This window comes from Elephantulus edwardii, unplaced genomic scaffold (genome assembly GCF_000299155.1).
Source record: "Elephantulus edwardii isolate Elephantulus edwardi_28Jun2011 unplaced genomic scaffold, EleEdw1.0 scaffold00116, whole genome shotgun sequence".
NCBI classification, from domain to species: domain Eukaryota; kingdom Metazoa; phylum Chordata; class Mammalia; order Macroscelidea; family Macroscelididae; genus Elephantulus; species Elephantulus edwardii.
Window position 1 is genome coordinate 8,906,227 of NW_006399866.1, and position 22,137 is coordinate 8,928,363.

Below are 22,137 nucleotides of genomic sequence, written 5' to 3' on the forward strand. Positions count from 1 at the left end.
GCAGCTCTGCAACTGCATCCTGGCCCATCCTCACCCTTCTGCCCCCAACCCTCACCTTCTTGTACCCCCAATATGTTTTTCCCAATAAAAAAAATATTATTAAAAAACAAAAAAAAGATCCTTGACAGCAGATTTGCCCAATGCAATATGTCTTTTGGTTTCTTGGCCACTGTTAGAGGGCTAGAGTTTACAATACATATTCCGGGGGGCGGGGGGAGCAGGGCTTTATGAGGAGGAATGTAGCATCAGGATTGATTGATGATCATTAACAACCTACGATATGCAGATGACACAACCTTGCTTGCTGAAACTGAAGAACACCTGAAGTGCTTGCTACAGAAGGTCAAGGACTGTAATCTTCAAGAAGACAAAGATTCTCACTACTGGGCCAATTGGCAGCACCACAACACATGGAGAAGAGATTGAAATTGTTAACAATTACAGCTTGCTCAGCTCCACAATCAACATTCTTAACACTAGCAGTCTGGAATTCAAAAGATGAATTGCATCAGGAAAATCTGTTGTCTGAGACCTCTCCAGAGTGCTGAAAAGCAACGATGTCAGTCTAGAGACTAAGGTGCCCCTAATCCAGGCCATAGGCTTCGCAATTACTTGTTATGCTTCAGAGAGCTGGACAATGACTATGGATGGACTGCCAAGAAAACAAATAGTTCTGTCTTGTAGAGGGTGAAACCAAGTTTCTCCTTGGAAGGTAAGATTTTGAAGTTCTGTCTCACATACTTTTGGCATGTGGCCAGGAGAGACTGGTCCTTGAAGAAGGACATCATGATTGGAAGGATGAAGGGACAACACAGGAGAGAAAGACCCCAAATGGGATGTATTGATACAGTGACTGGGGCAATGGGGATTGGTGTGTCAGAATTAGTGAGACTGGCTCAGGACAGTGTAGGCTTCAGAGCTGCTGGGTATAGGGTCACTATGGGTTTCAGGTGACTTGACAGCACATAACAACAACAATTCAATCCATAATAAAATATATCTACCTACTTATCAGGAAATTCTGATGGCTTAGAGGTAAGGAATTGTGCTGCCATTGCAAAGGTATGCAGTTCAATCCCACCAATTACTCTGCAGAAGAAAGATGGGCAATCTCCTCCAGTACAATTTATTGCCTCGGAAAACCCACTGGAGGGTCAGCTATGGGTTGGTTCAGATTCAACAGTATATAACAACATCTACTTATCTGATCATCTACCTGCTTATGGTTTTTTCCTAACTCTTTTGGCAATTACAGCCTCTTCAGTTCTTCTAAGAACAAGTCCTTTGCTTTGCTTCTTTAGTTGTTTTGGGGTTTTTTTTAATCCATTTAGGTTAACATTTCCTCAGAAAAGAAGTCTTATTTTTTCCAAAATGAAAATCATTTAATACTTCTTTTTTTAATTTTTTCGTTTTATTATTTGTGTGTGTGTGTGTGTGTGTGTGTATACTGTCAGATCAGATCTGACTGGTACAGGAGAAGATTGTTCCTCCTTCTCCAGCACAGCATCTGGTGGATTTGAACCGTGCACCTCTGGGATTGCAGTACACCTTCTTGCCACTAGGCCACCAGAGCTCGCCCATTTAATACTTCTAATGATTAAAATTTATACCAGTGCAATTAAAAAAAAATGCAAGACAGTAAGAAAAGTAAAAGAAGAAAAAATAATCCCATTTCCCCCAAAATGTTAACATATTGGGATATATATTGAAACCTGTCTATGGATGAGGATCCTATTTCCCATTTCCCCAGGTGTATCTTTAGGATCTGGGCTGCCCTTATTTTTGAGTTTCTGTTTCCACAGCTATGAAGTGAAGGTCATATTTTCTATCTAAGATAGCATCTAGAGAATTCATCTGCTATAGTGCTCTTTTTTAAAATATAAAAAATGTTTTTATTTTTTTATTGTTGCACATTTTCTTCTTCCCTCTCTTCCCCCCTTCCCAACACTCCCTGCCAAGCACCCCTTGTTCCAGATTGTTGTCATACATAAAATGTCTAATCACGTATTCCTTTCAGATAATTCTTCCCCTCATCTATTCTGTGCAATGCTCATTAGCTATCCACTTTTTTCCCATTCTCTCCCCAAACCCCTCATGTCTGTCTTATTTTATAACAGCCATGTTAGGGTGTATTTGTCCTTTTGTGACTGAGATATTTTGCTCAATATAATGTCCTCTAGGCTCCTTCCTGTTGTGTAATATTTTACGAGGTCTTTGTTTTTCCAGTGCTGTGTAGTATGTCACTGCATGAATGACTATAGTTTTTCTATCCATTCATTTGTTGATGGTCATTTGGGTTGTTTCCATCACTTTGTTATTGTGAATAACAACAATAAACATGGGTGTACATACATCTGTTTGAGTCGGTTCTGGTTTCTTTAAGGTATATTCTCAGTAGTGTAATTGCTGGGTCAAGTGGTATTTCCATTCCCAACTTTTTGAGAAAATGCCAGACAATCTTTTATAGTGGCTGTACCATTTTACATTCTCACCAGCAGTAAATAAGAGTGTCAATCTTTCTACAACCTCACCAGCATTTGTTGTTTGCTGGCCTGTTGAACTTTGCTATTGTTGCTGGGGTGAGATGATTTGCATCTCTCTGATAGTTAGGGATTTTGAACATTTCATCATGTTTTTGTTTGCCAGCTGAATGTCTTCTTTGGTAAAGTGTCTATTCTATATCCTGTGCCCATTTTGTGATTGGGTTGTATACTGTTTTCTTGTTGAGGTGGCTATAGTGCTGCTTGGAGGCAAAGATGATGAAGCTTCTTCACAGATGTGAAGGTTTCACATACTTTGGGCATGTTGCCAGAAGAGGTTATTCCTTAGAGAGGGACATGCTTGGGAAGGTGGAGGGTTAGCAAAGGAAAGACGACAACCAGGTAGATTGTCACAGTGATGCAGCAATGGGCTTGAGTATGTCAGGGACTGTGACATGAGGATGGGACAGCATAGGACAGGGTTCAGATCTATTTATTGTTCATAGTGTTGCTGTGAGTCATACTCGACTTGATGGCATCTAACAACAGCATAGGAAAATGGCCCAAAGTCAGTCACTAGGCCTAATGGACTCCTAATCTGAGGCTCTTTCCACTGAATCACAGACACAGCAGTCCCTGACTGAGGGACATCTGGTGTTAGGCTGTCTAGGTGAACACTCTCTGAGTGAGGAATTGGATGTCTGTGCATCTGATCTCCTTGTCTAGAAAGGGAACTCACCTCACAAGCTTATTGCATATTTCCTATACAGGTAAGAGTTCTGTTCCATGCCTGGCACACAATAAATACAAACCCTTTATTATTAATAAAAGTCTTCAGAATGAATTCCCCCAGAGAATAAGGTTGGGCTATGTGCCAGCCCAAAACAGGCCCCGTGTGACTGGCGGTTGCTGTTCTAGCACTGGAAGGAGTGAGGGTAGGGGAGAACTCCTGGCACGCTACTCTTGGCATGCCACAGCGAGCCTGGGCCCTGCTGAGGAATGTGCCATGATCCTCTTAGCAGCTGGGTGGGTGGAGGGCTCCTGGTGATTCTCAGCAAGAATGATTTGCAGCTTCAACCACAAGGGCCTCTCTCCATTCCCTAGTTTGGAGAACCTGCCTCTTCATTTGAGAACCTTGAGAAGTTAGGCCTAGGGAGGGAGTGATGAGCAAGGCTCGAGATGACCCATAAATGTCAGGTTCACAGGGGAACCTCCATAAAATGCCTCCTGCTTGGGGTTCATTTCAGGTGTAATTTATGCAAACTTGTATTCTGCAGTCTTGCTAATGAGTACCCATTGTGTGCATGACACCTTGTGCAATGTTCCCGGACATGAAACACTATATCCTTTGAGTCCTTGAATGCATCATTGACCCCATTTGATAGTTGAGCAAAACACAACTCAAATGGGAAGTGACTCTGAGTTTACAGCCAAATCGAAACCTTAGCTCGCTCTATCCACCCATCAGCTCACATTATAGGCTGCCTCATCCTGTCTCACCCCTCTAGCCTAGTCACTCAGCCTCAAAAACAACATCCTCTTACTTTCTTCTATTCCCAGAACCCCACATTTCCAAGTCCCTCCTTTTCTCACTGTAGTTGAAATTTCGAGGACGGCTCTTTGGCCAATGGATTGGAAGAGGTCCATATTTGTTCCCATTCCCAAGAAAGGTTATCCAACTGAATGTGGGAACTATCAGACAATATCATTAATATCGCAAGCAAGAAAAATACTGCTGAAAATCATTCAAAAATGGCTGGAACAGAACATAGATAAGGAACTGCCAGAAGTTCAAGCAGGTCTTAGAAGAGGTTGTGGCACCAGGTATACCGTTGCTGTTGTCGGATGGATCCTGGCTGAAAGTAAGGAGTATCAGAAGAATATCTATTTGTGCTCTATTGACTATGCAAAGGCATTTGACTGTGTGGATCATGATAAGTTGTGGCTGACATGGAGGAGAAGGGGAATCCCAGAGCACTTGATTGTGCACATGCAGAACCTCTACCTGGATCAGGAGGCTGTTGTGTGAACAGAGCAGGGGAGCACTGCATGGTTTGGAACTGGCAAGGAACTGCACCAAGGTTGTATTCTCTCTCCATACATATTCAATTCTGGTTTGATTCTAAACCCCTGTAATAATATGAATAAATGGAGGAGTTACATGGATTTTTTTCTGTGTGTGTTTCCTAGTGCGTAGAAACATTATGTTTATACTATACTGTCATCTATTAAGTGTGTGATGGTATTATGGAAAATTTGAAATAACTGTGAGAATTGCTAAAGTGACAGAGAGAAGCCAAATGAACATGTAAGGTTGGGAAAATGGCAACAAAAGACCTGCTCACTGCAGGCTTGCTGTTGTTGTGAGCCGTAACCCACTCGTAGCTGACCCTCTAGCAGGCTTTCAGAGGCAGTAAGTCATATGTGAGTAGATCGTTCTTCTTCCTCCCTCAGAGCAGCTGGTGGATTCAAACCACCTGCCTTTGTACTGGCATCAAAACTCCTTACTACTAGGCAACCAGATCTTTCTTCAGGGCTGCTACAAGTTTGTTTTGGTTTGTTTTTGGTTTTTTTGTAAAACATTCCTAGTAGTACCTATGAAGCACAATGAAGAAAGGAGATACCACCTGGACCCTGATGTGAAAGATGAGGAAACGTAAGTGCTGAGGGGCACAAGACTTTGAGGTGGTGAAGTGGTAGAGTCTGAGTTCTAACCCGTGGTTTGATTCTATAGGCCACATTCAGGTCTTGTGGGCCACTAGGAGGTAGAGCAGAGAGCTCTGGTGGCCTAGTGGTGAGAAGCCTCACTGCAATCCCAAAGGCATAAGGTTTGAATCCACCAACTGTTCTGCAGAAGGATGGGCAATCTCCTCTGATGTGATTTATTACCTCAGAAAAAGTACTACAGGGGGCCTTTTTAATACCAGATCTGATCAGGAGTCAGCCATGAGTTGGTTCTGACTCAATAGCACATAACAACAATAGGAGGCTGACTGGGATTTGAACCTAGGATCCAATGTATCCAGGTCCCAATTCTCTCCCAGCCTCCTCTGGGAGAAGAGGAAGCAGCCAAAGCCAGATCTCAGACCGTGGAACGGCTCCCAGCACACCAGGAGCAAAACTGCAGCTGGGAAGCCAGCCAGATTCCAGAGGGCTCGGAGCTTGGGCCACATCCGCAGAAGTGGCTTTGGGCAGGGCATTTGAGTGGGTGAGTGAATGGGGGGTCCCCAAGGATCTGTTAGGGCAGGGCCTGGTCTCCCCAGTTGGCCTGGGGAATTGGCCCGCACTATGCAGACAGTCATGGCTGTTTCCTGCCTCCACAGGCTTCCAAGTTCTTACACTTAGATATTTTTAGCAGATGAACTATATAACCTCCTTCTGAAAAAGTAAATTTCAGAAACAAAGTTTAGAAGCATGTGTTTCCTCTTTTTTATGTCATCTTTATGTTCTTGAAACACTGTGATCTAAGTCATATATAGGTCACTGAAGCCAGATTTGGAAGACAGTTGAAAGAAGGAACTTGCCATCTGAGTGGACTCTAGGAATAAACAGGCATGGCTGACCAGCTGCATGTCTCAGCTAAAGCACTTCACCTCTCTGAACTTCCATTTGGTCAGGTGGAAAGTGGTAATGAAAGTAGTTTCTTCCTCATAGCTTGAATAGTAATTCTTAGCAAAGAGGAGACATTTGTATTATCACCAGGAGTAAAAGAGAAGGTGAAGTAAACGTTGACTGTGGTCCATGCCAGCTGCAAGGTGGTGAGTGGTATCCTGGTGACTAGACTGTTTTCCTGGAAGGATGGACACCCTTAGTCTTATCACTGGGGCTATTGCCTTGGGTGGGCCTCATTTCCTTCCATTTTCTCATGCTGAAGAAATGCCCAGCTGGCAATGTCACACCCAGGCTACACTTGGGCTGGGTGTGACAGCATCTGTCACCAGCACATGGGTCTGCCCAGCACTCCCCCACAGGATAAGCTATTGTGCCTGGTGCAGCTGCTACCAGGCCTGGGAACTAGGGGGTCTAAACTCAAAAGGCAAGAGGTGGGAGGGAAAGGAGGCGTGGACAGGATCTCAGTCCTCATTTTTAGGCCCAAACCACCGGAGATTATTTTCTACTGTGCAGCTCCCATGTTTAATAATGGTCTAGTCTCTTAACTCTACCCTTGGACTCTGTGGAAACATTCACCTCACCTGTCTTCATGCTTGCCCTCTGACTGCTGTATTGGCTCCCTTTCATCCTTCCAGGCCACTGATCCCTAATGACAGGGACCTTTCTAACACCCACACCTGATCATGTCACTCTCCTGTTGAAATTGTGCTCTTGCTGCCAAAGCCCCAATCTCGCATGCTCTTATACTCGACACTCATCACATGCAAACTAGGAGCTAACCATTAACAAATGATTCCATCAAAGACCCAGAAGATGCATCCTGATCTTGAAGAATTAAAATACAGAACAGAATTTCAAATTCTTATAAAAACCAAATGTAGTGAATCCATTGAGTTTGGGGAAACCTCTGAATCTTTTGCCCGAGATAATCTTTAAGGCTTGAATTGAAACTATCCCAAGAAGTCATCTTTACACTAAACAATAGTTTAGCTCCAATAGTAAAGAATTGGAAGCTCTGAGGGTCAGTTATAAGATGGTTTCAACTTGAGGGAGATGAGTTGAGAGTAAAGAACTAGCTTCTCTATTTTACCTTCTCAAGTTAAAGTGAAAGGAAGAAATGATGAAATAAGAAAGCTGAAGAGATTTGAAAGGATAGTCCAAGAAGATAAAGCAAAGTAGTATAACAAAATATGAAAACATCTGGAGTTGGAAAACCAGAAGAGAAGAACACAGCTGACATTTCTCAAGCTGAAATAACTGAAGAGAAAACCCAACAACCCAACTCTTACAAGTTTCAAGTTGTAACACTGAAGGACTCTATGGGCAAAATACTGACCCAGGAAACATCAAAAGAAAATGAAAGATTACAGAGTCACCATACCAAAAAAACTGGTTGACATTATACTTCAGGTAGCATAAGGAAGTAGCATACAATTAAAATATCCCCAATGTATTAAAGGAAGAAGTACAAGTTGCACTAAAGGCATTGGCATAAGGTTCCAAGAATTGACAGCATAGAAATTGAGTTATTTCAGCAAACAAATGCAGCCCTGGAAATGTTCACTTTTCTATGCCAATAAATTTGTAAAACAGCTTCCAACTGATTGGAAGATATCCACATTTGTGCCAATTACACCCCAACTCAAAAAAGTTATTCAACAGAGTATGGAAATTATCAAAACATTATCAATATCACATGTAAGCAAAATCTTGTTGAAGAGTATGTTAAAGAAACAGCTGGAGCAAAATATCCATGAGGAACTACCCAAAATTCAAGCTACATTCAGATGAATAAGGACTATCATTGCTTATGTTAGATGGATCTTCGCTGAAAGAAGAGACTAACAAGAAGATGTTTATTTGTGTTCTATTGACTATGTAAAGGCACTCAACCATGTGTACCGTAACAACATATGGCTAGCAATAAGAATGGTAATCCCAGAACACTTAATTAAGTTTGTGTAGAAGCTATACATGAACCAAGATGCAGTCGTTTAAACAGAATGATACGGAATGGTTTAAAATCAGAAAAGTGAGCATCAGGGTTGTATCTTTTTACTTGTTACTTGCCTTCAAGTCACCTGTGACTCATGGCGACTCTATGTACAATCAATAGCTCTGAAGTGCCCTCTCCTAAGCCAGTTTCACTGACTCCAATACACCTAATCCCCATGGCTCTAGTTACTGTATCCATACATCTCATTCAGGGTCTTCCTCTCCTCTGCTGTACCTCCACCCTTCCAAGCATGATGTCCTTCTCCAAGGATTGATCCCTCCTAGCCACATGTCCAAAGTATGTAAGATGGAGCTTCAAAATCTTACTCTCCAAGGAGAAACTTGGTTTCACCCTCTCAAAGACAGACCAACTTGTTTTCTTGGTGGTCCATGTTATGCTCAAGACTCTTTTTTTTTTTATGCTCAAGACTCTTCTCCAGCACAACTCAAAGGCATCAATTCCATTGAGTCACAGACAACTCATAGTGACCCTATGAATGAAAGACCTGATCATTTGTATAACTTTTTTTGTTTCTCCAAGTTCATAGGATTTCCAGAGGCAAGCTATTTTGAAGTGGATGCCACTCCTGTTTCCAAGTTTGTTTTAATTGGGAAGCTCCACCAAACACCGTCCACCATGGGTAACCATTACCACATTTGACACATCAGTGTCACAGTGTTCAGCATCACAGCAATCACAAGTTACCTCTGTACAGCCAGTAGACAGATCAGTGCTATACAAATTAGAAGACTGTTTGACCAAAAACAATTAAAACTAGGCCTGAGGGCTGGAGATTAAAATCACCCACCTTTGGCTTGGTAGTTGTTGCTATTGTTATGTGTCATCGAGTCACCTGAGATTCATAGTGACTCTGTGTACAATAGCTCTGAACCCTGACCTATTCTGAGTTAGTTTCACTGACTCTGACACATTTAGCCCCATTACCCAAGTTACTGTGTCAATCCATCTCATCCAAGGTAATATTTTGGTTAATGTTTTTTTTTTTTAAAAAATCATTTTGGCCACTCTTTTAAAGTCTCAGTTCACTAAGCTATTCCATTTGTATATAATATCCTTGCATGTTTCTCTGCACCTTACACAACAATACTTAAAATTAATACTTAAATACTTAAAACTTCCTAAAATTCAATACATGTCACTTTTACTACTTAAAACCACCAAAGACTAATTTCCTATTGTCAGAGTTAGCTTATGCTTCTGGCTGTGCCACAGGGAGCCCTTAAAGTCTCATCTCGCTTTGTTCATTATGTTCTAACAATATAACTAAGAGTGCTGTTGTTATGTGTCATCTATTAACACCAACTCATAGCTGACTCTCTAGTGGGTTTTCAGACACTGTAAATAGTGCAAGAGGAGAATGCCTATCTTTCTCCTGCATAGCAGCTGGTGGATCCTATGGGGTAGGTGTTGTTGTTATCGCTTTTTAAGAAAAAGACACAGAGAGTTAACATAAGCAAGGCAGGGCTTAAAAGCAGGCCATCTGGCAACTCGACCACGCTCTTGACTACTACATCCAGTGTGCCACGTTGCTCTGTCTCTGTGCCTTGGCACACTCTGTTCCTTCTGTCTGGAATGCCTTTCCACCTCCCACTCCACTCTACCCACCTCTTCCACATCTCTGCTTGAGAAACTTCTAAGCATCTTTTAAATCCACCTTCTATGTGTCACAGTTAAACTCAATGTCCCTTCCTTTCGATGATTACCACGCCCATGTCTGCTCCACATGGGACCCATACGGCTCTCAGTAGAGCACCAAGCACAGTCTAAAGTGATTGTCATGGTTGTCTCTGTCTTTCTAGGGACAGGGTCCAGTTCTGTTCCACCTCTGTATAACCCATCTTAAGGATGAATCGGGCAGACATTAATATGGATAAATAAGCATAGCATCCCATACAAATATGTGTCATGAATTGAACTTTGTCCGCCAAAAATATACATATGTAATGATGCAATATGGAAGCTATGATCTGACAAACCAAGTAATTGTAAAAGGATTAAAGGTGCAAAGCGACACCCCTTGATCCCATCATAGCCCTGAACTGATGTAAAGGGAGTTTCCCCGGGGTGTGGCCTAAAGTTAGCCAAGAAGGAGGAGCTCAGTACCATCAAGAAGAATTTGCCAGGAGTTGAATGTGTCCTTTGGGCTCTGGTCCCTGCACTAGGAAGCTCCTTGACACCAGAGAAGGCCGAGTTGTGATGTTGTTACATACATTTAGTCAGAACCAATCCACAGCTGATCTGAAGGAGATTGCTCCTCTCTCTCCTGCAGAGCAACTGGTAGATTCGAGCTGCATGTCTTCAGGTTGGCAGCACAGCTCCTTATCACTAGTCCACCAGAGCGCCCTACAAATGCTGAAGGAAACAACTTATTCCTCCAGAGCTGACAGAGCAAGAGGACTTTCCTGAGAGCTGGGACTGTGGAATGGAGTAGAAGCTTCCTAAACTTCCAACACACTCGACTCAGTGCCATCAAGTCAGAATCAACTCATAGCTGAGCCTCCAGTGGGGTTTTGGAGGCTATAATTCAACAGGGAGAAATTTTCTATCTTTCTCCTGAAGGTCCACTGGTGGATTTGAACTGGCAGAGTTGCTGCCTTTGGGTTAGCAGCACAACTCCATATGGACTGTGCCACCAGACTTCCCTATGCTCTAAATTTTTGTTTGCTAAAGCCATCCACTTGTCGCATCTCTGTTCTAGCAGCACCAGGTAACTGAGACATCTGGCATATCTTTGATCATGGAGACAAAGACTTTATTTCAAAAGCCAGCTGTCACAGAAAGTGTACAGGAGATAAAAACAAAGGTAAACACTGTTACATACTCATGCTGCTTTCTCAGTAATCAATACTGAATTTATCAGTCATTAATAATGAATATCAAAATGTACAAAAAGATGCAAAGGCAGATCGCCAAGAGGAGTAAATGTGATCAGGTGAAAGAAGCTACCATAACCATATGTAGGATGGGAAGAGGATGTTTCTACATGTGTCCTTGTATTTGTTGTAAATATATCCATGTATATAATAGAGTTCACAAGGGACAAAGTTATATAAACTTCTTAATTGTAGTAAATTGCTACAAGGAAATGAATTGTTGCTCCTGGAGCTCTAGGATCATAATCTCAAGACCATTGAAGTCAATTGGCATAGCATGCCTCCAAAGGCTTTGTTCTATGCCCTACTTTGGTTAATAGTGACTGGGGTCTTAAAAGCTTGAAAGAAGCCATTTGGATGCAACTGTTGGTCTCTTCCTCTCTGAAAACAAAGAAGAGCAAAGAAATGAAAAGACACAGAAATACTTAGTCCAGAGGACTGGTGGATCATGTGACCCTCAACCTCTACTACCTTGAGACCAGAAGAACTTGAGGGTCCCCGACAAAATGGAAGAAAAAGGGGAAACAAAAGTCAATATTGTGCAAATGGCCAGGTCTGTTGTTCTTTTAGACACTAATGGAATCCCCAATACTATTGACCTTTTGAACCTGACACTAAACTTAACCCTTGTGACCCAACTTTCAGCCAAACAGTTGTTGTTTGGTGCCATTGAGTTGCCACAACTCATAGACACCCTATAAATAACAGATTGGACTTCATCCATCCTGCAACAGCCTCGCCATCTCAGATAAACCTGAGCCTATTCTTACAGTCACAGCATCAGTCTATTTTGTTGAGGGTCTTCCTATTTTTATCTGACCTTCCACCTTCCCCAGCATAATGTCTTTTCCGGAGGACAGTCCTCTGACAACATGTTCAATGTTCATCATCCTTGCCTCTAAGGAGTACCCAGATTGTACTTCCTCAAGTCAGACTTGTTTGTTCTTTTGACAATACATGGGATTTTCAATACTTTTCTCCAACACTAGAATTTAGAGGCACTGATTCTCAAGAACACTCAAGGAGCCAAACAGTAGACAGATCTATGAGGTGAACATCAACACTAGGCTAGTACTCACTGTTTAGAATAATCAGCCATGTAAGATTAAAAAGACAGCATTTGCCCAGAGACAGAATTTAGAAGCAGGAAGGGATAGGACAGAAGGATGAATGGAAAGGAGAATCGCTGGGAAGAGTTGGGAAGTGTGCTAGTGACAATGTGGGGATGGTAAAAGAAAATGTGTATGGATGGTTGACTGGAAAACTGATTTACTCTGTGTACTTTCATTCAAAGCACAATTAAAAGTTCAATAAAATAAAATACAAAGCCAGATGTTTCAAGTCACCTAAATTCCTGCTTTTGAGAAAAGTAAAACAAAAACAATTGTATCATTTTCTCATGGAAATTGACCTTTTTGCCTCTTTTAATCCTGAGGCCTGCACAGCCTTTTGGGTTTTTGAAACAAACTCACAACTCCCCTCCTGGGGGGAAGAAGGTCTCTAAAACTCCAGGAGGGCACAGAGAAGGAAGGGAAAACAAAACAAGGGCAGAAGCAATCTCTTAGCACCCCACAGGCTCCTTCCACGTCCTGAAAAGTTGAAAATGAAAATGTCAGACTTTTTTGTGTGAAAAAAAAAAAACCCAACCTACCCCAAACCAAACACAACCTAAGGCTTTCTTTTTTTAAAAAAACAGCACAGGCTCTTCTTGTCAGAGATGCTCATCACGTCGTTGTAAAAAATTTAAACTGTCCAGAAGAAGACAAAAGGGAAATGATTCATATCACACATCCTAACTGCTGAGCTACACCAAGATGGGAGCACTCTGTTGTACATTAATAAAACAGCTCACTACACAGAATAGTTCCTGAGATCTTCCAGACCTTCCCATCTGCCTCCTCTAACACTGGGTTTGTTTATGTCACTGATTTCGACTCATAATAGCCCCGCATGACAGAGTCTATCTGCCCCATAGAGTGGAGCCATAATCTTTACAGAAGCAGATTGCCAGATCTTTCCTCTGCTGAACTGCTAGATGGATTTGAACTGATGACCTTTCCATCAGTAGCTGAGTGCTTACACATTGTGCCACCAAATAAAAAAGCAAAATTTACTGAGGTTATGTCAGTTTGGGCCCTTAGTGACCCTCCCATCAGGCTTCTTTAGAGGAGGAGCCTACCCCATGCTTCTCCTACAGAATCATTGGTGGATTCAAACTATCAGCTTTTTGGTCAATACTTATTATGCACTCGTTGTTATGTGCTATGGAGTCGACTATGACTCAAAGCAACCTTATAAAAAATAGCTCTGAACCATGCCCTATCCTAAGTCAATATCATTGTCTGATACACCCACCCCCATTACCCCACTTACTGTGTCAATCCATCTCACCTGGGGTCTTCTTCTCCTGTACTGAATCTCCACCCTTCCAAATATTATGTCCTTCTCCAAGGACTGATCCCTCCTGGCAATATACACGAAATATATGAGATGGAACTTCAAAATCCTCGCCTTCATGGAGCAACCTGGTTTCACCCTCTCTAAGACAAACCAGTTTGTTCTCTTAGCAGTTCATGGTATGTTCAATACTCTTTTCCAGCACCACAACTCAAAGGCATCGATTCTTTTTCTGCCATCTTTAGTCATTGTCCAGCTCTTTGATGTGTAGTAAGTAATGCAAAGACAATGGACTGGATCAGGCACACCTTATTCTCCAGCCTGACATTGTTGCTCTTTAGCGCTCTAGAGAGAGGTGCCTGACAGCAGACTTTCAAAATGCTATTTGTCTTTTGATTTCCTACCTTGCTGGTGTCAAGAGTGTTGATTGTGAATCTGAGCAAGCTGAAATTGTTAACAATCTCAATCTTTTTTCCATCTATCATGGTGCTGCCAATTAGGTCTCCTTAATTCATTTTAGTTATAAATAGCTACTTATTTGGATACTTACTCTTTGCTCTGTCAATGAGCCCATTGCCACAGACACTGTATCAACCCATATTGTTGAAAGTCTTTATCTCTTTGTTGACCCTCCACCTTTTCAAACATGATGTTCCCTTCCAATTACTAGCATCTCCAAACAACATGTCCAAAATGTGTGAAATGAAGCTTCGCCATGCTCTCTTCCAAGGAGCACTCTGGTTGCACCTTTCCCAAGACATGCCTATTTGTTCTTTTGGCAGTCAATGGGATGTTCAGCATTCTTCTCTATAGAAAGACTTCAATCATGATATGGAGGGCCAGCTATGAGTGGGTTCCGACCTGAAGGCAGTGAGTTTGAGGGTTTGGTTTTCATTTGAGTTTGATTCGTTGATGACTAAATCCAAGCTTCAAGCAATTCTAGTTGATAACAAGCTGAACTAAGATATGCTACTACTGAGCTCTAGTGGACAGAAAGTTATGCTACCAAGCCATGGTGGGTGATTTTAATCTGCAGCCCTCAGGCCTGGTTCAAATTGGTTTTTTCTATCAAACATTCTTCTAGGTGGTGTAGCATTGGTCTGTGCATTTGCTGTACAGAGGTAACTCGTGGTTGCTGTGATGCTGAACACTGTGACACTGATGTGCCAAATGTGATAATGGTTACCCATCGTGGACAGTGTTTGCTGGAGTTTCCCAATTAAAACAAGCCTGGAAGCAGGAGTGGCATCCACTTCCAAAATAGCTTGCCTCTGGAAATTCTATGAACAGTGTTCGGGCCTTTCGTTCATAGGTCGCTATGAGTCATCTACGACTCAACGGCACCTAACAACAACAACAATTAATTATTTAGTTGTAACTATGGTCAGAGCTAAAAGAGGAATGCTGATTCTTTGACCTAGCCAGGATAGACAGAGGGGGCTTCCTGGAGGAGGTGACGGCTGATCTGGTAAAAGAAGAGACATTAATCAGTGGAGGTTGAGGAGGACCTTGCCAGGCAAAGAGCAAAGCCTGTGAGGAGGGAATCCAGATGTGGCTGCTGAGTGGACTACTAGTTTCCCTTCCTTCCTTGCGGCAGTGGTCTGAATTGGTTCTGGTGCTTACCCCTCATCCAGTGAAGCTTGACTTAGGTAACCCTTGGGGAGTTTGACCTAATCACAGAGGTCCGCATCTTCTTGCTGGTGGTTGCACAAGGAGGGGGTGTGCAGTAGGAGGGCATGTGACCAGTGCTGACTAAAGAGAAAAAGAAGGAATAGTCTGCAGGGAAAACAGTTTGGGAAGGCAGGAGTTGTGGATTAAATCAGTGGCTTCATCCCTTACAAGAAGTACATGTTATAACAATGAAAGAAATATTTTCCCCAAGAAAAAAGCAAACTGGGGGGAGGGGGGAGCAGGGAGGAAAATGTGCAACAATGGATGAATGGAAATTCAAAGTCTTTTTAAACTTACAATAAAATATCAATTTAAAAAAAAAAGTACATGTCGCCAATATTAACCACAGTGCAGTATGTTCTTTGCTGCTAACCCCAAAAGTCAGCAATTTGAATTTATCAATTGTTCCACAGAAGAGAGATGGGTACCCACTTCCGTAAAGATTTACAGCCTTGGAAACTCAATGAAGGGTCGCTATGAGTTGTTATCAACTTGACAATAGTGGGGTTTGGTTTTTTGGTGTTTGAGTTGTTTTCCCCTCAGACCTTTACTAAGGGACCCTCGTGATGCAAGTGTTAAGTTTCTCAGCTGTTATCCAGAGGTCAGAGGTTCCAACCCACTAGCTGCTCCAGAGGAGAAAGATGTGCTATTTTGCCGCTGTAACTATTTATATAGTCTTAGAAACTTTATAATGTGGTTCTATCTTACCCTATAAGGTTACTAGGAGTCAGAGTCAACTAGATGGCAACAGTTTTGGAGGTTTAAAAAAAAATACCTATGGTTATAATCCCATCTGTGAATGAGTTTTTCTTTTGTTACTGAGAAAGAGTTAGTGTAGGATATCTTAAATAGCTCCATTTTGCGACTTAGAGCAAGTAAAGATAGAGGAACAGAGATGCCAAATCACATCAACATCATCCAAGAACAGAGGCTGAAAAAAACCCAAAGAACTTTCTATGGAATGAACAGGGAGAAAACCTTTCCCTAAACAAGTACCCTGAAGTTTGGTGACTAGAAATATTTATAGAAGCAGACTACTGCATCTTTCCCCTTCAGAGCATCTATTGGGTTTGGATTTTGGCAATAGCCAAGTATGTTAACTATGGAGGAAAAACATAGGCTATCTCCTCCCATATAATTTGCAGCCTCTGAAAACCCTAGATCATTAGCTATGAGTCAGTTCCTACTCAACAGCACATAACAAGTATTTTAACCACTGCACTTACAGGACTTCTTAATTCTTAAAGGATCCTTTTTAAGAAGATGAGAAAATAAATTTGTTTGTTAAAGTCACTTGTTTTTGGTATTTATTCTCTTACAGAAGCCCTAGCTAACTAACGCAGCCCTTTTCCTGCTTCTGGACACTCATGGTGAGGGAAGATGTGACGTTAGGGATGGCTGCTGTCATCTTGCCCCCTTGAGGATGAGGTCAACATGTGAGTGTTGCTGAGCAAAAAGGTAGCAAGAATTTGGATCCTAAGTGGTGCTGCTAAGGCTTTTAATAACTCTGAACTTCGCTGTTCAAGATTTCCTGTTACACGAAGAAAACAAATATTTTTTAAGTGACTGAAGTTTTGGAAGTGTCAGTCTAGCTGACAGCGGGGGATGGGAAGGTTGTCCGGCTTACCTGAATTGTGAGCTCACTAGAGATAGGCGTGGAAGGGTAGAGCTTCATGCCCCGTGTCATCCTTTGTCCCATTCCAAAAACCAAACTCTTGCCATCAAGTTGATTATGACTCATAATGACCTTCCACTGGGTTTCCAAGGCTGTAAACATTTTTAAATTCTGGTTCTCAGTGCTGTGGAGTAGGAACTGACTCCTAGCTGACTCTGAAGAAGGCATCTGAGGATGTAAATTACACAGGAGAGGATTGCCTATCTTTCTCCCACAGAGTCGCTAGTGGATTAGAACCACCAGAGAGACGTGGCCTCTAGGTTACCAGTGCAACTCCTTATGGACCATGTTGTTGCTTGTGTACCATTGAGTTAGAATCGACACATAGCTGACCCTCCAGTGGGTTTCAGAGGCAGTTAATTCCACAGGAGGAGATTGCCCATCTTTTTCCCATGGAGCAACTGGTGGCCTTGAACCACCTGCCTTAGGGATTGCTGCACAGTTTCTTAGCACTAGGCCACCAAAGCTCCCTTTCAAGGCTGTAAGCATTTCTGAGATGAGACTGCCCATCTTTATCCCACAGAATGGTTGGTGGGTTCAAACTGCTTACCTTTCAGCTAGCTGTGCAACAAACTAGGAGTCTATTAAAGGGAATAGCCTCTAATCCACAAAGTTCTAGAATGCAGGGAGTTAGGACATGTGTCCAAGGAGGTGAATCTATTTGTAAGTGGTCCAGCTGTTTTCAAGTTGTCTAAACATCCTCCAACATGCAATAAACTTCCAACTGTGGGAAATGACCTTCCATCAATCCCAAGGATTCCCAGAAGGCTAACTCATCTTTAAACCTCTGGTGACATGAATGGTTTGCACTAATGGCCTAGTAGGTAAAAAGCTGTATGTACTGCTAGCCCAAAGGCACTCAGTTTTAATTCACCAGCTGCTTCAAGGGAGAAAATATAAAGATTTCATGTGAGTTGTGGCCTTTGAAAATCTAGTGGAAGATCAGCAATTAGTTGGTTCTGACTTGAGGGTGATGAGTTTTGTTGACTAACTAAAGGTTGATGGTTCAAACACAATAAGCAACAGCAGTACCAAAAGGAAGGCCTGATGTTCTGCTTCCAAAAGGCTTACAGCCAGGAAACTCTATGGGGCAGATGTGCTGGGTGATGAAGGAGGTTGCTATGAGCCAGAAACAACACAGCAGCAAGAGTTATGGCTTTTTAAAAACTCCCCACTATGACGTGAGTTTCCTAATGAATGCTTTAGCTTTGTCAATTTCCCCTTGAAATTTCATCCTATTTTTTTTACTGAGTCATAATTCACATACTACAAAATTCACTTTAAAAAAAATAATTTTAATGAAAGTTAGATACTTTGAATTTCTATTCATTCACTTTTGTACTTTTCTCCCTGCCCAACCTCCTGCCAAGTTTGCTCTTCTCTTTGAAAAGTAAAAGAAAAATTCTTACATTGTTATACAATCCCTCCCCCAAAATTCACTTTTTAAAGTACAAAATTCAGTGATTTTTAGTATATATACAAAGTTGTCTAACTCTGACCATCCTTTTTTTTTTTTTTTTTATATTTCCACTGTCTTTATTTATCACATATGGCAGGTTTCAGGGATACCAAACAAGGCATTGGTTGGTTTGTAGCAGAACTGTTGTCACGTGAAAAGTTTTGTGGCAAAACTGCTGTCACCTACTTCATTGGGTTTCTTCCCAGGGATTCAATCCTAAATCATAATCCTTTAATAAAGAATGTGCTCTACTGATAAAAGTATCTTCTTAAAGAAGCACAGCTCCAGCAATAAGCTGCCTATCTTCAGACAGGAAATGCTGAGCCATCCTAAGTGTAAAAAAAAAAAAAAAAAAAAAAGTTCTGTATCAAAGGAGACAGGTGCAAAGGAAGGTTAGTCAACACCTGGACTCATGTAAAAGATACCCAGCCCAAGCCCTGAGAACATGTATAGGAAAGGTGAGTGGCAGTTGCAGGTATAATGCTGACCTGAACTGTCAAAGTCTCTCCAGGATGCTTTTGCATGCAGTTGGAGATCCAATGGCCACAATCTGACCATCCTTTTATTCAGAATCTTTTCATCATCCCAGAGAAACCCAAGCCTATCAATATTGTTATTATGTGCCATTTAGTTGTCTCCAAATCATAGCGACCCTATGCACAATAGCTCTGAAGCCTGCCTTATCCTGAACCAGTCTCACTGATTCCAATACATCTACCTCCCATTGCCCTAGTCACTACATCAATCCATCTCATCTGGGGTCTTCCTCTCCTGCGCTGTCCCTCCACTCTTCCAAGCATGATGTCCTTCTCCAAGGATTGGTCCTTCCTAGCCACATGCCCAATATATGTGAGACGGAGTTTCAAAATCTTACCCTCCAGGGAGAAACTTGGTTTCACCCTCTCAAAGAGAGACCCACTTGTTTTCTTGGTGGTCCACGATACGCTCAAGACTCTTCTCCAGCATGACAACTCAAAGGCATCAATTCTTTTTCTATCTTCCTTAGTCATTATCCAGCTTTCTGAAGCATAACAAGTAATTACAAAGACCATGGACTGAATCAGGCACACCTTAGTCTCTAGATTGACATTGTCGCTTCTCAGTACTATAGTAAGGTTCCTGACAGCAGATTTACCTAAGGCAATTCGTCTTTTGACTTCCTGACGGCTAGTGCGAAGAGTGTTGATTATGAAGTAGGGAAGCTACAACTTTTAATAACCTCAATCTCTTTTCCATTTGTCATAGTGTTGCCAATTGCCCTAGTGGTGAGAATCTATGCCTTCTTGGTGTTGAGCTTCAATCCATACTGAAAACTATAGTCCTTGACCTTCTGCAGCAAGCACTTGAGGTCTGCCTCAGTTTCAGCAAGCAAGGTTATGTCATTTCCATAATGTAGATTGTTGATGACTCTACCTCCAATCCTGATGCCACATTCCTCCTCATAAAACCCAGCCTTCCAAATGCTCTGTTCTGCATATAAATTGAAAAGGTATGGAGACAGGAAACATCTCTGATGCACTCCATTTCTGATTTTGAACTATGCAGTGTTTCCCTGCTCTGTTCTGAGGACTGCTTCCTGGTCCAAGTATAGGTTTCGCATAAGCACAATCAAGGGCTCTGGGATTCCTATTCTCTTCAAGGTTAACCACAAATTGCTGTGATCCACACAGTCAAATGCCTTTGCATGAAACAGACAGATATTCCTCTGGTATTCTTTGCTTTCTGCCAAGATCCATCTGACACTGGTTGATAATGTCTCTAGCGCCACAATTTTTTCTAAACCCATCTTGTATTTCTGTGAGTACTCTGTCAATGTACTGTTCCAGTAATTTCTGGATAATCTTCAGCAGGATTTTGCTTGCATGTGATATGAGTGATAGTGTATGATAATTTTTATACTCTGTTGGGTCACCTTTTTTGGGAATGGGAATAAATATGGATATCTTCCAGTCAGTCGGACAAGTAGTTGTCCTCCAGATTTCTTGGCACAACCTGGTGAGCACGTCCAGGGCAGTAAAAACTAGGCTAGGTGCTGGTTGTATCATATGCAAGTTCAAATTGAAGCAAAAGAAGGTCAAATCAAATCCTCAGGAATCAAAATTTGACCTTGAGTCTATATTATCTGAATTTAAAAAGCATATCAGGAACAGGTTTGAGGCCTTGAACACTAATGAATGAAGACCAGATGAGCTGTGGGAGGATAGCAAGAGTATCAGCCATGAAGAATGCAAAAGCTCATTATAAAGACAGAAGAAAAAGAAAAGACCAAAACGGATGTCAGAAGAGACTCTGAATATTGCACTTGAGCACCAAAAAGACAAAGCAAAGAGAAGAACTCAAGAAGTTAAGGAGCTGACTAGATGATTGATGATTTCAAAGGGTAGGATGGGAAAACAAAGCAAAGTATTATAATGAAATGTACAAATAACTGTAGTCGGAAAATCTAAAAGGCCCTGCTCACTCGGCATTTCTTAAACTGAAGGAACTAAAGAATAAATTCAAACCTCAAGATGCAATACTTATGGATGTTATGGGTAGTATATTGAAAGATCCAGGAAGTATTAAAAGAAGATGGAAGGAGTATAGAGAATCACTGTACCAAAAATAATTGGCTGACAGAAGAATTTCAAGAAATAACATATGATGAAGAGGCAATGGTGATGAAGGAGGAAGTTCAGGCTGCTCTGAAGGACTTGGTAAAAAAATAAAGCCCCAGGGATTGATGGAATACCAATTGACATATCTTAGCAAACCTATTAACAGTCATTCCTTATTTCCTGTCAGCCCCTGGCAAGCACCAACCTACTTTCTATCTCTATAGATTTGCCTATTATGGACTTCCTCCAAATATGGAATCATATACTATATTTCCTTTTGTAACTGACTTCCCTTTCACAACAAGCATTTCATCAGGTCATATTGTAAATAATTGTCTCCCTTGACCAACACCAAGCCATCCACCCAGGTGCAGGAGTTGTTGCAATCACTTCTTTAAATAGCATTATTCTTTTTTCATCTCATTTTATGTACATTAAAAAATGCTATTTGTTAAGAAGCTGTGCTGCAATCTCAAATGCACATGGTTCAAATCTATCAGTTTTTCTGTGGGAGAAAGATGGGCAATCTCATCCTGTGTGATTAACTGACTCTGAAAACCCACTGACGGGTCAAGTATGAGTCAGTTCTGACTCTACGACACGCAACAACAACAACATATGTATACAACACATTATATCAATAAAACACTATAAATGTAGTTCTTAAACCTACTTTTATTTTTAAAATTTTTTTATTTTAATTAAGATTTTAATGAAAGTTTATAGAGAACTTGGATTTTTGTTCATTCATTGTTGCACATTTTCCTCCCTACCACCCCAGTTTGCTTTTCTTTTTGGAAAAAAAAATCTTTCATTGTTGCATAGTTTTCTCCCCTGCCCCCCAGTCCACTTTGCTGTGCAGCTCTTATTCTGGACTGTTGTCATACAAGTAATATATAATCATATATTCCTTTTAAACAGTTCTTTTTCTCATCTGTTTCAATGCAGTATACATTTTTTAGCCCCTCTTTTTTCCATTTTGCCCCAACCCCTGTCAGTCCTGCTTTATAACAGTGTAACAGTGGCATTATGCAGTATTTGTCCTTTTCATGACTGAGATATTTCACTCAGCATAATGTCCTTCAGGGTCACCCATTTTGTATAATATTTCATGAGTTCCTTGTCTTTCAGTGCTGTATTGTATTCCATCATGTAAATATACCACAGCTTCTCTATCCATTTGTTTGTTGAGGAGCATTTGAGTTATTTCCATCTCTTTGCTATTGTAAACAAAGACACAATAAACATTGGTGTGCATATATCTGTGTGGGTGGAAGTTCTGATTTCTTTAGGTATATTCCCAGCAATAGAATTGATGAGTCAAATGGTATTTCTATTTCTAACTTTTTGAGAAAG